The 12226-nt window shown below is 43.3% G+C and overlaps 1 protein-coding gene across 7 annotated transcripts in view; it reads right to left on the reverse strand.

Annotated features, from left to right (window-relative positions):
- The window catches only part of Numb (NUMB endocytic adaptor protein), a 126913-nt gene extending 118074 nt beyond the window's left edge, over window positions 1–8839 (reverse strand). For 3 of the 7 annotated variants that reach the window (XM_029540991.1, XM_029540992.1, XM_029540988.1), the window contains exon 1: window positions 8723–8802. The gene's annotated coding sequence lies outside the window, so the exon portion shown is untranslated. Of the gene's footprint in view, window positions 1–8544; window positions 8639–8722 lie in introns of those variants that run through there. The other 4 variants (XM_029540994.1, XM_029540990.1, XM_021201567.1 and 1 more) reach the window with 3 other exon arrangements.
- Between the last annotated feature and the right edge of the window lie 3387 nt (window positions 8840–12226).

Below are 12226 nucleotides of genomic sequence, written 5' to 3' on the forward strand. Positions count from 1 at the left end.
GGCCAGCCTGGTCTACAGAGTGAGTTCCAGGACAGCTAGGGCTACACAGAGAAACCCTGTCTCGAAAAAACCAAAAAAAAAAAAAAAAAAAAAGAAGATAAAGAGGGATTTCTTTTAAATAAGGAATACCAAGAACTAACATGTATGATGATTTAGATTCATTGTTCCCTGGCTCGTATGTTTGAATACTTGGTAGCCAGATAGTGGCACCATTGGGGGGGGGCGGCGGTGTTCAACCTTTAGGAGGTGGGGCCTAGCTGGGGGTAGGCTTTGAGTCCAAGCTATTTCCTGGTTTGCCTAGATGTAACAAGTCATGCCAAAGACACCAAGCAACCACAAAGGACTGAGCCACAGCTGCCATGCTTTCCCTGGCAAGACGAACTTTATTCCCACTAAAACATGACCCAAACCTCTCCTACCTCAGTCTTCCAGAGGGACAGCGGTTAACTACTACAGAAAATTGGTACCAGGAATGGGGCTGTTGCTGTAATAAGCCTGACAGTGTGGTTCAAAGGCCTTTGGAACTCATTTATGGAAAGAATGTGGAAGAGTTTGGATCAGCAAGCTAAACAAGTCTTGGGATGTTGTAAACAGAGCTTATCCAGCCATTCTGGTGGGAATCTGGAAGAACAGACTGCCATTAGACATGTAGACAGTGGGGTCATGAAGTTTTGAGAGGGAAAAAGAGGTAATAGGAATTGGGCTACAAGCTCAATTCGAGTTTCATTCTGGGGGCAGGGGGTAATCTGGCTATATTCCACATCCTGATAATTTGACTAAGGTTAAATTCAAACTATATTAATCATTTGGCAGAGAAAATTTCAACACAGCATAGCATCTAGGCTGTGACACGTTTATTGCTGGCTGCCTTCAACTAGGTTCTCAATGAAAAAAAATCTAAGCCAAATGGGACAGAAAGACATGAAAAATATGCAGTTTGGCAAGGAAATTTAAAGAACAATTTAAAGAAAATTTAAAGAACATGGCATAAGAACATTTAAAGTTGCAGATGAAATGAATATGAAATGCCCATATTCCATTATTAAACTGACTATAATTAAGAAAGAAAAGCCATACACTTTGCAAGACCCCACCCATAGGAAGCTCTATGCAACAATGCAACCTCTGGTAAATCGTCAATTAAAAGGGGAGTGCCTGGAAAGGGGAAGTGTTTGAACAGAGAGTGCCAGAGCAGTGGCACCCTGATCCAACAGGGCCACCTAAGATACACCCACCAGGTACTCACAGGCTGCTACAATTATAGTATGTAGGAACCAAGGAAGCTGCATGCTGAGCTGGCACTCAGAATCCAGCACCATCCAGGTGGGTGCTGATTTTGGGGCATACTTGTGCCAAGGTTCCAGAAAAAAGCTAATGAGGCCCAGCAATGTGAACAGAGAGGCCCTGAGAAAGTGATGTGTGACGCCGAGGAAGAGGCCTAAGTTGCAACAGAAGCCCATGTTGGAGATACCAGGAACACTGGTCTGTTAAAAAAGCTCCAGGTACTGAGAAGAGACAGCCCTAGAGAACGGTCACATGTACTACTAGTTACAGCACTAAGAGCCGAGCCCCAGTCCACTTCAGTATGCAATACCACCACAAAACCCAGAAGTCAGATATGGATTCAGGATTCCCTGCTGAATTTTAGTCTTGTTTCAGCTAATTTCTACTTGCTAACCTCATTCCTTAACTGTGCAGTGGAAGTAGGCAACCTATTTTTATTTTATAGTTGCCCACTGCTGAGAGTCAGAAAAGACTTTGGGCTTTGAACTTTAGTAACTGTTGGTACTGTTACAATTTTGTGGACTCTGGAAGTTGAACTAAATGTATTTCACATTGTAAGCAATATACCTGAGCTTATGAGGGACAAGAACAACACAACAAAAGTCACAGTTTGGATGTAAAAGGTCTCCTAAAAGTTCTGCTGTTTCAACATTTGGCATCCAGGTAGTACTACTACTCTGGGGAAGTCATGGAACCTTTGGAAGATGCAGCTCAGTTGGAGGAAGTGGGTCACTGGACAGTATGTCTTGAAGATATACAATTCTGCCCCAGTTCCAACTCAAGCTCTCTGCTTTACAATCTACAATAGATGGAGCCCAAAGCCACTCTGCCATCTCTGCCTTTAAGCTGTAAGCTAAAAATGACCCCTTCTTCCTTCAGCTGCTTCTTCCTGGGAATTTGTCAGAGATGAGGAAAGAAAGTAATACATTCTCATCATACAAAAAAAAAAAAAATCAATAATAAAGGGGGTCTGGAGAGATGGATCAGCAGTTAAGAACACTTGGTGCTCTTCTAGAGATCACAGGTTCAAGCCCCAGCACCCACATGGTAGCTCAGACCATCTGTAACTCTAGTTCCAAGATATCCAATGCCCTCTTCTGACCTCTGAGAGTAGCAGACATGCACAATGCACATGCATTTATGCAGGGACACTAGTACACATAAAAAAACAAAAATAAAAACAAGATTTTAAAACTAGTAATGTTATCCACAATACAACTAAAAATACAACTGAGATATATGAAGATATACATACAAACATATCTTTCCAAAGATAATCAAGATCAATCTTATAGCTAAAATATTAGCAAATGTGTAGGTTCTTTCTTTTTCTCTTTGCTATCCCTCCTCTTGGCTAACAAAACTGCAGGGGGAGGAGGTGTTCCATGGTGATACAATACCTGTAATTCCAGGACTCTGGAGGTGAAGACAGAAAAACCTATTTTAAAAGTTATTAAAAAGTTTGAAAAATTTAAACACACACACACACACACACACACACCCTAGGGGGGAAAAAATCTAATAATCATTTTCTGAATTAATATATAAACAATACAATCAAATTACTATAATCAAGCTTTTGCTCTCTAGTAAGACAATTCAAGACTTTGATAACTAGTTTAAAGAATGTAAGGCTAGCTGTTATATCTTACTACATACCTGTATGCCTAGTACTCAGGTCACTGAGGTTGAAGGATTTTGAGTTTAAATCTATCTGGTGACACAGCACGTTACTGACCAGACTAAACTATGGATTAAAACCTTACTTCCAAAAAAGCTTTTAAAATTTTTAAAAGAAATGCATCCTAGTTATTCTTAGGTCTGCAACTAAAACCCAGTGTTTTAACACTTGCCTAGCACATAAAAAGTCATGAGTTTGACTTCTAGCACCTCAAAAACTAACTAAACTAAGAAAAAGAATTAAAAGCATAGGTAGCAATAAACAAGCGGAGAGAGGAATGAGAGTGCAGCTCAAAAGTAGAATACTTGCTTAGCATTCGTAAGGCCCTAGTTTGGCTTTTTTTTTAAAGATTTATTTATTATATGTAAGTACACTGTAGCTGTCTTCAGACACTCCAGAAGAAGGAGTCAGATCTTGTTACGGATGGTTATGAGCCACCATGTGGTTGCTGGGATTTGAACTCCGGACCTTCGGAAGAGCAGTCGGATGCTCTTACCCACTGAGCCATCTCACTAGCCCCAAGGCCCTAGTTTTAATCCCCCTTACTCCAAAACCAAAACAACCAATGAGATAGCTCAGCCAGTAAGGAACTTGTTGCTAAGTTTGACAAATGAGTTTGTGTGTATGCACACACGTTAGTTTAAAAATACAGCCCATGTCTAATTTAAAAATACAAAATAAATGGAAAGAAACTGAGCATTTAGTAGGAAGAAAAGAGGAAGTCACTGAACTTTAATGGCTCCTTGGTTAATCCTGAGATTTCTTATAAATCCACAGGACTGAGGCAAGGCTGTGGCTCAACCCAAGGTCCTGGGTCAGATCCCCAGCACTAAAGGCTAAAGGAAGCAATATCTACATGGCCCTGCCCTTCCTCTCATCCTGCAGGACTCAGAAGCATCAGCCCATTTACTTGCATTCTAGCATTATTTCCTGAGTGGGAGAAAACACAGAGTTATGGGAAACAGCAGGGACTGTAGAGATCTAAGAATAAGTCCACAAAGTTGCAACAGGACGGTCCCCCTTTACATATGTCACTGCAGGAAAACTGCCAACAGTAGCTCACTTCCCTCATTTCCTGCAGATCCTCTGGCGCTTCCTTGGCCTGTCAGGATTCTCATGCTCCCTTAGTGTCAAGCCTCCTTTTGCATCAAGATTTCAAAGTGCATAGTTTATATTCTCCAAAAGTTCCCTTTACTCGTGTCTTACTTCTGAATATGTATCCTAAAGACTTGTACAGTACTTCTACATCTAATGATAAAATTCACAGTATGATATAAAACCACAATTTCTTTGCAACTAAAGGATTTATGGTAACACCAAGGTTTTAAAAAAATAGAGCTTTTCAGGTACTTTACTGAATAAAGTACTTTTCAAAAAGGTGGTGAGTTTACTATGGGATCTTTTCTGATAAAGGAATTCTTGAAGTAAAGTAAAAACCACATAGAAAGAGGGAATTTGTGCCTTTACAAGCTAGATTCCCGGGCACCAAGGATTACTATATGAGCAGCTGAGGACAGGAGGCAGAAGAGGCTGAACAGAAGCTATTATAACGGAAAGAGGGACATCCCTGAAATAGGAAATAAGATAAAATAACTACTACTAAGTAAAGTTTCATTTAAAAATCACTTATCTAAGTAAACCTTGATAAGTACAAGTGGGTCTCAAGTCCAGCTGGGAAAGGTTTCTTTGGGATTCAAAATCTATCATTTATTCAACTACAGATTAATGAATTTCATTGTAAAGTGAGTTGAGCAATCAAATCTATTCATAGATAAGTATGATTAAGTTATGGGTGAATAATACATTAACTGAATAAAGTCCAGTTATTATAGCAAGTAATCTAATTGCCCATCATCCAACATTATAAGGAATTAACTTTTTTTTAAGATTTTTTTTATTTATTCTATGTAAGAACACTGTAGTTGTCTTCAGACATTCCAGAAAAGGGAGTCAGATCTCATTACGGGCAGATGTGAGCCACCATGTGGTTGCTGGGATTTGAACTTAGGACCTTCAGAAAAGTGGTTATGAGTTGGTGCTCATAACCACTGAACCATCTCACCAGCCCCAGGAATGAACTTTTATATTTCTCTCCATAGTTAAGATGTTAATTCTTCCATCACTTAGTTTTTATATGTAATATATATATATATATATATATATATATATATATATACACATATATTACACATACAAAGACATAAACTGCAATCATACTAGTGATAGGAATACTGCATTTAATTCAATGTAAGAAATTGAAAGTTTACATTTTTGGAAATTTTATCTACTTTAACCCAACCCCCAAATAGTGAATTTACTTTGTAAAAAGACTATTTTTGAAATCAAACATAAAATGATTATATGGTTTTTGGCCTCCCATTTGGAATTTTATTTTGGAATCAAAATTTTGTTTAATTTGGAACTATCTGAAATAGAATTAAAAAGAGGGGAAAAAAAACTAAAAAGTATTGATGCAAAGCTACAGCAATATTTCTTCACAATTTCATAAAACATTAATGAAAGGTTACATAATCCCCTGGATTAAAGATTTTTAAAGAGACCTGCAAGGATTGTCTGTTTCAGTTTTTAGTACTGCTTTCTTTATTCTTGTATCCACAGACACAGATCTAAATCAATTCCATCTAGTTTGAAAATAAGCCATCTGGTTTTCAGCTTTGTTTTATGGTGTTGTGACTGTCACTGAGAAAAGGTCTTCACCAGGAGTGGTGGTGCACCCCTTCATGCCTAGCACTCAGGAGGCAGAGGCAGGCAGGCAGGCAGGTGATCTTTTGAGTTCCTGATCTATAGAGCCAGTTCCAGGACAGACAGGGTTACATAGAGAAGCCTTGTCTCAAAAAAGACAAACACACAAACAAACAAACAAGAACAGAGAGGGGAGGGGATGAGGCAGAGGGAAAGGGGAAGAAGGGCTTGCTGTGTAACCCAGGCTAGCCCTCTAATCAACACCAACCCTCCTGTTTCATCCTCCCAAGTGTCTGAATTGTAATTGTGCGCCACCATGCCTGGCAGCCATCAGGTTTTCAAGAGAAAAAGAAAAACTCATCTAAGAATAAGACAAAACATTCATATACACTTTAACTACAGCTTTAAATACATACTGTAAATTACATTTAGTTTCCTGAGCTAAGTATACAAGATATACTGAACCCACTTCACTCTCAGGAAAATATAATCCACAAGACAAAAGCTCCTTCACAAGCCACAAGTGTCTCCATAGTTAAGCCTCTACCCCATCAGTACTTTTTCTCTCTCCTTTCTCCCTCCTTGGTTTTGTTGTTTAAAGACTGGTCTCGCTCTCTAGCTCAGGACGGCCACTGCCTTCCAGCAATCCTCCTGCCTCAGATGTCAAAGTGCTGAGATTAGTCTCTAAGAATAAGAAATGCTTTCATTTTTCTCTCTTGCAGTGTTTACTTTTGTGCTTGTTTATCCTTTATACATGAAATATTCTAAACCAGTTCAATGTTGAGTTAGTTGATAGATGTTAATGTCTTTTACAGTACAGTGAAAGGAAAACTGGAAACAGGAAGGTACAGGTGAGGCAGCAGAGGGCCATCTGAGATACCATTGTTTCTCTGCCTCTGTTCCCTGTAAGTGCGCACGCCAGGTTCTCAGGAGCCACAAAAGTGGATCAGAATCAGAGGCTCAATGCAATTCCTAGTAATGTCAAACTGCCCAAACTGCCGCTATCACCACCTGAGAACTACTGCAAAATAAGTAACTTAATTCCTTAATAGTGAAGGGATACTTCTGCCACAGTGTGCAACTCAAAAGTTTGTCAAACTTTTCTGACTATAAGACATAAATTTTACATTGTGACCTAAAACATGTATTTAAGAAGTTTCCCTAAACAAGATTTTTCCTTTTCAAGTGTGAGGCTAGTGTATTCTGTTTTACTTTCAATAATCAATAAATTTTTTAAGATCTCAAAAAAAATTTCTTGGGTTAGGAAAGTAGTACTTTTTGACAGAGCCCATGTCTAGCATGTGTGAGATATTTAGTATCAGCCACAGTACTTGGGGGGGGGGGCTTTATAATAAGATGTGTTCTCTTTCTCTCTCTCTCTTGCCCCCCCCACCTCTTCAGCAAGATGGACAGGTATTCTGGTATTTTAAGGTTGATTGCTATTAGTTTTCATTAAAGCAAATTGTCCTCAGAATATGACTGATCCCTTGAAGAACACTAAGCATCACTTGGGCTGAATTCCTGAACCCCACCCCTAGGCCTTCTGGATCGGAAACCTCGGGTGGAGCCAACCAATCTGTATGAAGGCATTTCCAATCTTGGATCTTTCTATGTAACAAACCAGTACTAAGTTCTGCACCAGCCACCACTCTAAAAAGCCTACAAATACATAAAATAAAACAATAATTTAAAAAAACCTTTTTGAAATACCCGTAATGGATCTCTGTGAGTTCAAGGTGAGCCTGGTCTACCGGGAAACCAGCCAGAGCTTCAGCGCAAGACCCTTCCTCAAAAAAAAGTATGAATGAATAAAAAAATAAATACAACTTAAATCCCTTTAAGTAAAAGCTGCCAGTATTACCAGATAAAGGATAGTACAAGAATTCTAAGTTATTTTCAATTTAGCAGGGCATGCCTACCTGCTTCATGAATACCCTCTATCTGATCCAGTCAGTTTTTCTCCTGTAGTTCTGCTACTCCTCCCCTTTTCCTCTCAAATTCCCCATCCTGTTGATGTCCTTATTTTCCAGTATTTTCGCTGTCATCCTACAACTCATTTCGAAAGCCCTAGCCTCCAAGCCACCGTCACCTTGCTTTTAAGGACGGAGTCTCTAGTTCAGCTTGGCATATTAGTAGTAGTAATTAGTTTCTCCTGTTCTCGGAAGCCCTCACCAGCACCATTGTTAAATGCTCGTATCCACTGGCCTGGCCAGCTTCCTTCCACAAGCCCACTTCACCCACTCCTGGGCAAATTTCCCCCAGACCTAACTCCCTCCCTCCAGGGAAATTACTCTTCCCCTCTTACCTCCATCCCATTTTGCTTAAGGGAACTTGCACTTTCCCGCTGAACCCTTACCCTAGTCTCAAATCCCAACTCGGGCCGCTCGAAGCCTTCGCTCCGAGGGTCCTCAGCTCGGACTCCGGCCCCAGACCTGCTGGGGAGGGGGGGCAGGGCGGCCGCGGCCCCTCCCCGGAGGAGTTGGTTCAAGGTCTCCACCCCGCAGACCCTTCCTCCCCCGACAGCTGCCCTTCTTCTCTCGAGGGTCGCGCCGTACTCGGTGCCTTCCCTCCGCTCCCTGTCACCCCCCGGACCCCGGCCGCCCTCTGTCTCCCCACCTCCCACCTCGCTCCGACAGGGGCCACTCCCAGTTCTGTCGGCCCCCGCGGCTCCCAGAGAAACCCCGGTATCCCCTAGACTCTCCGGTCCCGGAGCCGCTCGCTCCGGGTCCCCCCTCCTCGCTCGCAGACCCCCGCCGCTCGGGTCTCTTCAGGAAGCCGCGCACACACCGGCCTCCCGTCACTGTCCCCAGGGCCGCTGCCGGGCAGCCCAGGGGACCTCCCGGCCTGGCCCCCGCCGGAGTCCCGCGCCAACCTACCTTCCCAGCTCCAACTCTGCGGGCAGGAACCCGGCCGAGCTCCCGCCGCGCCCGACCCCGACGCGACCCGGCCCGCAGCCCTGGTCTCTCGCCCGCGGCCTCCGCCTCCGGAGCGCAAAGCTAGAGTTTCCGGCCCGCCACCGCCTCCGCACCTCGGGCCCGCCTCGCCCGCACTCACCTGCCGCTGGCCCTGAACAACTCCGGCTCCTCAGACTCTACCTCCGCCGCCAGTAGCCACCGAGCGCCACCACCTCCCCCATGACAACAGGCCCGCCCCATACCACACTCCCAACTTATCCATTGGGTGGAGGGGCGGCGGCTCTCTGCTGCGATTGGTTGACTCTTCCCGTCCGTCCTCCCGTCTTTACCGCCCCTTTTCCTGGACCGAGTCTTCGCCCCCGCCCGGACCTGGACCGGCCTAGATCATGCTTTAGTTGTAATTGGTTGATGATTGGGCAGTTCGAAGTTATGATAGGCTACCGATAGTGTCTGTTACCTTAACTGGCAAGGAGTGTGCTGGCCGCGGTTGGTTCAAGCCCTGTGCACAGTTTGGTTGCGCAGTAGAAAGCAAAGAGGGGGCAGACGCTCACGTCCGAGGTTACCAGGAAGGGTTAACTCTTTGTTGTGGGGCTGGCGCAATCTACTCTTCCCTTTCTAGTTCTCTTCCAACCAGGGGAAACATCTCTACCAGCTTAAGGAGGGAACGCTTGCAAAACATCGACTTCAGGGGTTGTATTTAAGAACAGTCCAATTCCTCAGCAGAAAGGTATCTCATAGATCAAGATTTCCCTCGTGTTTTCTTCAAGTTTCCTTGAAGTTCTTTCCGGCAGTCTCCATGCTTTAGGTTCGGGCAGAGCGCGGCAGTCTGCTCCCATTGCATTTATAAATATCGTCAAGAAATTATATTTATAATTGTATCTGTCGTATTAAAGAGTTTTCCAGCTTCCAGACCCACTCTCCAGGGTCTGCCAAGTAACCAAACAACCATCTTAAAGTTTTAAAAACACGGGAAGCAATTTATCCTTATAGTGATTTGGAAATGAGAATCTCACCGCGCCCCCACCACTACCACTTCCAAGCACTACTTGGCTTTTAAGTTTTGGAGCTCTTAAATAGTATTACTATACATCTGGCAGATACCAGTCTCTGTCTCTGTCTCTGTCTGTCTGTCTGTCTCTCTCTCCCTCCCTCCCTCCCTCTTCCCTCCTCCCTCTGCCCTCTTTCTTTCCTATACTTAGCAGTCTAAATTAGAACCATTGAATGAATCGCAGGGGTTTTCCCCCCATCACTTGGTACAATACACGAGAATAAATGATCGCATTTATCGTTCATTTGGGTACAAGTCCCGGTAGGCATCTTTGAGAGATCTGGTGTTGCTATAAAAACTCTCTGCTCCTAGAAATGCATTCATCAGTAGCTTTCTCTGCTTTTTCATCTCCAACGCTTTTCCTGCTCCTAAATGAGAAAATGCTGGCCTGATTACTCTTGCAGTTTCTAAGTCAAATTTAAATATACCTTCTCCACAACCCCACCGGGAATAGGCAAAGCTGTGGTAATAGATTTTTAAGGAGGTCTATGCTCTCAAACACAAGGTCTTGGAATAAAGGCCTTCCTGTGGATCCCGGAGTGGACTTTGGAAATTTTGTACTTTGCCTTTTTGCTGTAACTCGTGCCATATCTCTTCTATTTATTAACCTTCTGCCCTTTGCAAAGCAAGCTCCAGAATCTAAAACTATGCTGCTAATTATTTGGGGTAGGGGTTGGGGGGAGGGAGGGTTGTCTATTTTCTAACCTGTATTTTTAGTTGAGCTGAAATAAACTGCACATTTCTAATATCAAACTAAGCGGAAATTATTCCTCCAGTAACTATACATAACAATGAAGTGGGGTGTTTTTTTCCCTAGTTATCTTCTGGAACCTTCTTCCCTTTTCTCTCATCCTCACCTTCCAATTTAGAAATAACCTCCCATTCAATTCAGTGACTCACAGAAAATCCATAAAAGGAAAGTGTGAAAGCCAAAATAACTCCAGAGATGGCTGAATCATTTCACTGAAGGAAAAGACCACGCACTGACCACGATAAGAAGGAAGTCAAGACAGAAGGCCCAAGCTAACATCTTATAACCTGGGAAGTAAATATGCAAATAGGAAGTGGCCTGGAGAGGCTGCAACATCTGAGCATCCTTTTACACAGCCTTTCAGTGCCTTTCCAGCAGCGTCCTTCCCTAGCCTTGGTGATGTGTACCAATTTTAGAGCAAGTCAGAAAGCAATTAATGTCCTAGCAGATCGGAAACAATAGTGTCATGGGAGGGCATGGCCATTATTATGGTACTCTGGGTAATAATGGCCCTTGCACAGCCACAGTGACGAGGTGCCGTACAGAACATAGAATTAGGCCAGTCTCGAGAAGGGGACTCGATGTCGAAGTTTAGGAACTCCAACTGTTATCACAAAAGTTGGTGGATAATTGCCACAAAGGTCAGCCACTCATTATCTCAACCACTAAAAACAAGCTTTGTCCAGGGTGCTTTGGGCCTCGCCTACCCATCTACTTCCCAAGGTTCCCCTTTGTAAAATAAGAGGAAATTTAAAATAAATGTGTACAATCAGCAGGAAGAGGAAAACTTGAAAGAAGGAAGGCTTTAAGATGCACACTTAGAACTAACCAGGGGTGTTGGGTTAACAAAACTGCAGCCCAGGGAAGATTCTTGTTCGAAGTCTGCGCTTTGGTTTTATATGCACAGGGTTAGCCTGCTATGACTGCCGATTGCGATTACTGATGGCCCCACTCCAGCCTGGTATTGGTATCCTGCTCTGTGTACTTCTCCAGCACTCCCAGCCCCCACACGGCCTCTTAGACATCAGGAGCCCTGGAGCCTGCTTGTCTGCAGCTCTGTGTTGTATGGCTGCCTGTGGAGGTTGCTGCAGATGCTATCTATTCGGAACCTCTTGATTCAGACCATGATGGCAGGTATGCTAGCAGCAAATGTGACTCTTATAAATACCAACTGAGTGCAAAATGGGGGACTCTCTGTGGTACCCTGATATCTGAGGGGTAGAGTAGAAGCCCAGGCCTTCATGGGCACTAACGGCATTTCCTCTCTACCTTCTTACAGTGCAACACTCAAGTCTCCGTTCATTTCTTTTTCTCTTTCTTTTGTTTAGTTTTGGGTTTTGTTTTGTTGTTGTTGTGTTTGTTTTGTTTTTTGTTTTTTATTTTTGTTTGGGTTTTTTGTTGTTTTGGGGATTTTTGTTGTTTTTATTTTATTTATTTGCTTGTTTGTTTGTTTGCTTTTTTGGTCTAAAGGAGCCAAATCCCACCTTCGATAAGCTCTATGTCTTGTCTGTGAAATTCTTCAATCATCTGACCCCACCACCATTTCTAGACACAATTCCAGTTCCAAATGGGCTAGAGAAGTAAGTTGCCCTGGGAGCAGACAAGGACCAGAGTTACCTGCCACCCGCCAGCCATTGGAGGCAAGATTACTGCTAAGAGATAGTTTCCTGGGGTTTCCTGATCCAAGGTGGAAAGAGTTAGGAAGAAAAGAGGAACTTGGGGAGGAGAAAGAGCAAGGAAGGAAGAGGAGAAAGCAAGAGAGCAGCCACCATGAGAGAAGGAAAACTGGTCTGGGAGCCCAGGAGCGCTGAGCCAGCCAACCCTCCCCTCCGGAGGCTGCCCCT

This window comes from Mus pahari, chromosome 7 (assembly GCF_900095145.1).
Source record: "Mus pahari chromosome 7, PAHARI_EIJ_v1.1, whole genome shotgun sequence".
In the NCBI taxonomy this organism is placed as follows: Eukaryota; Metazoa; Chordata; class Mammalia; order Rodentia; family Muridae; genus Mus; species Mus pahari.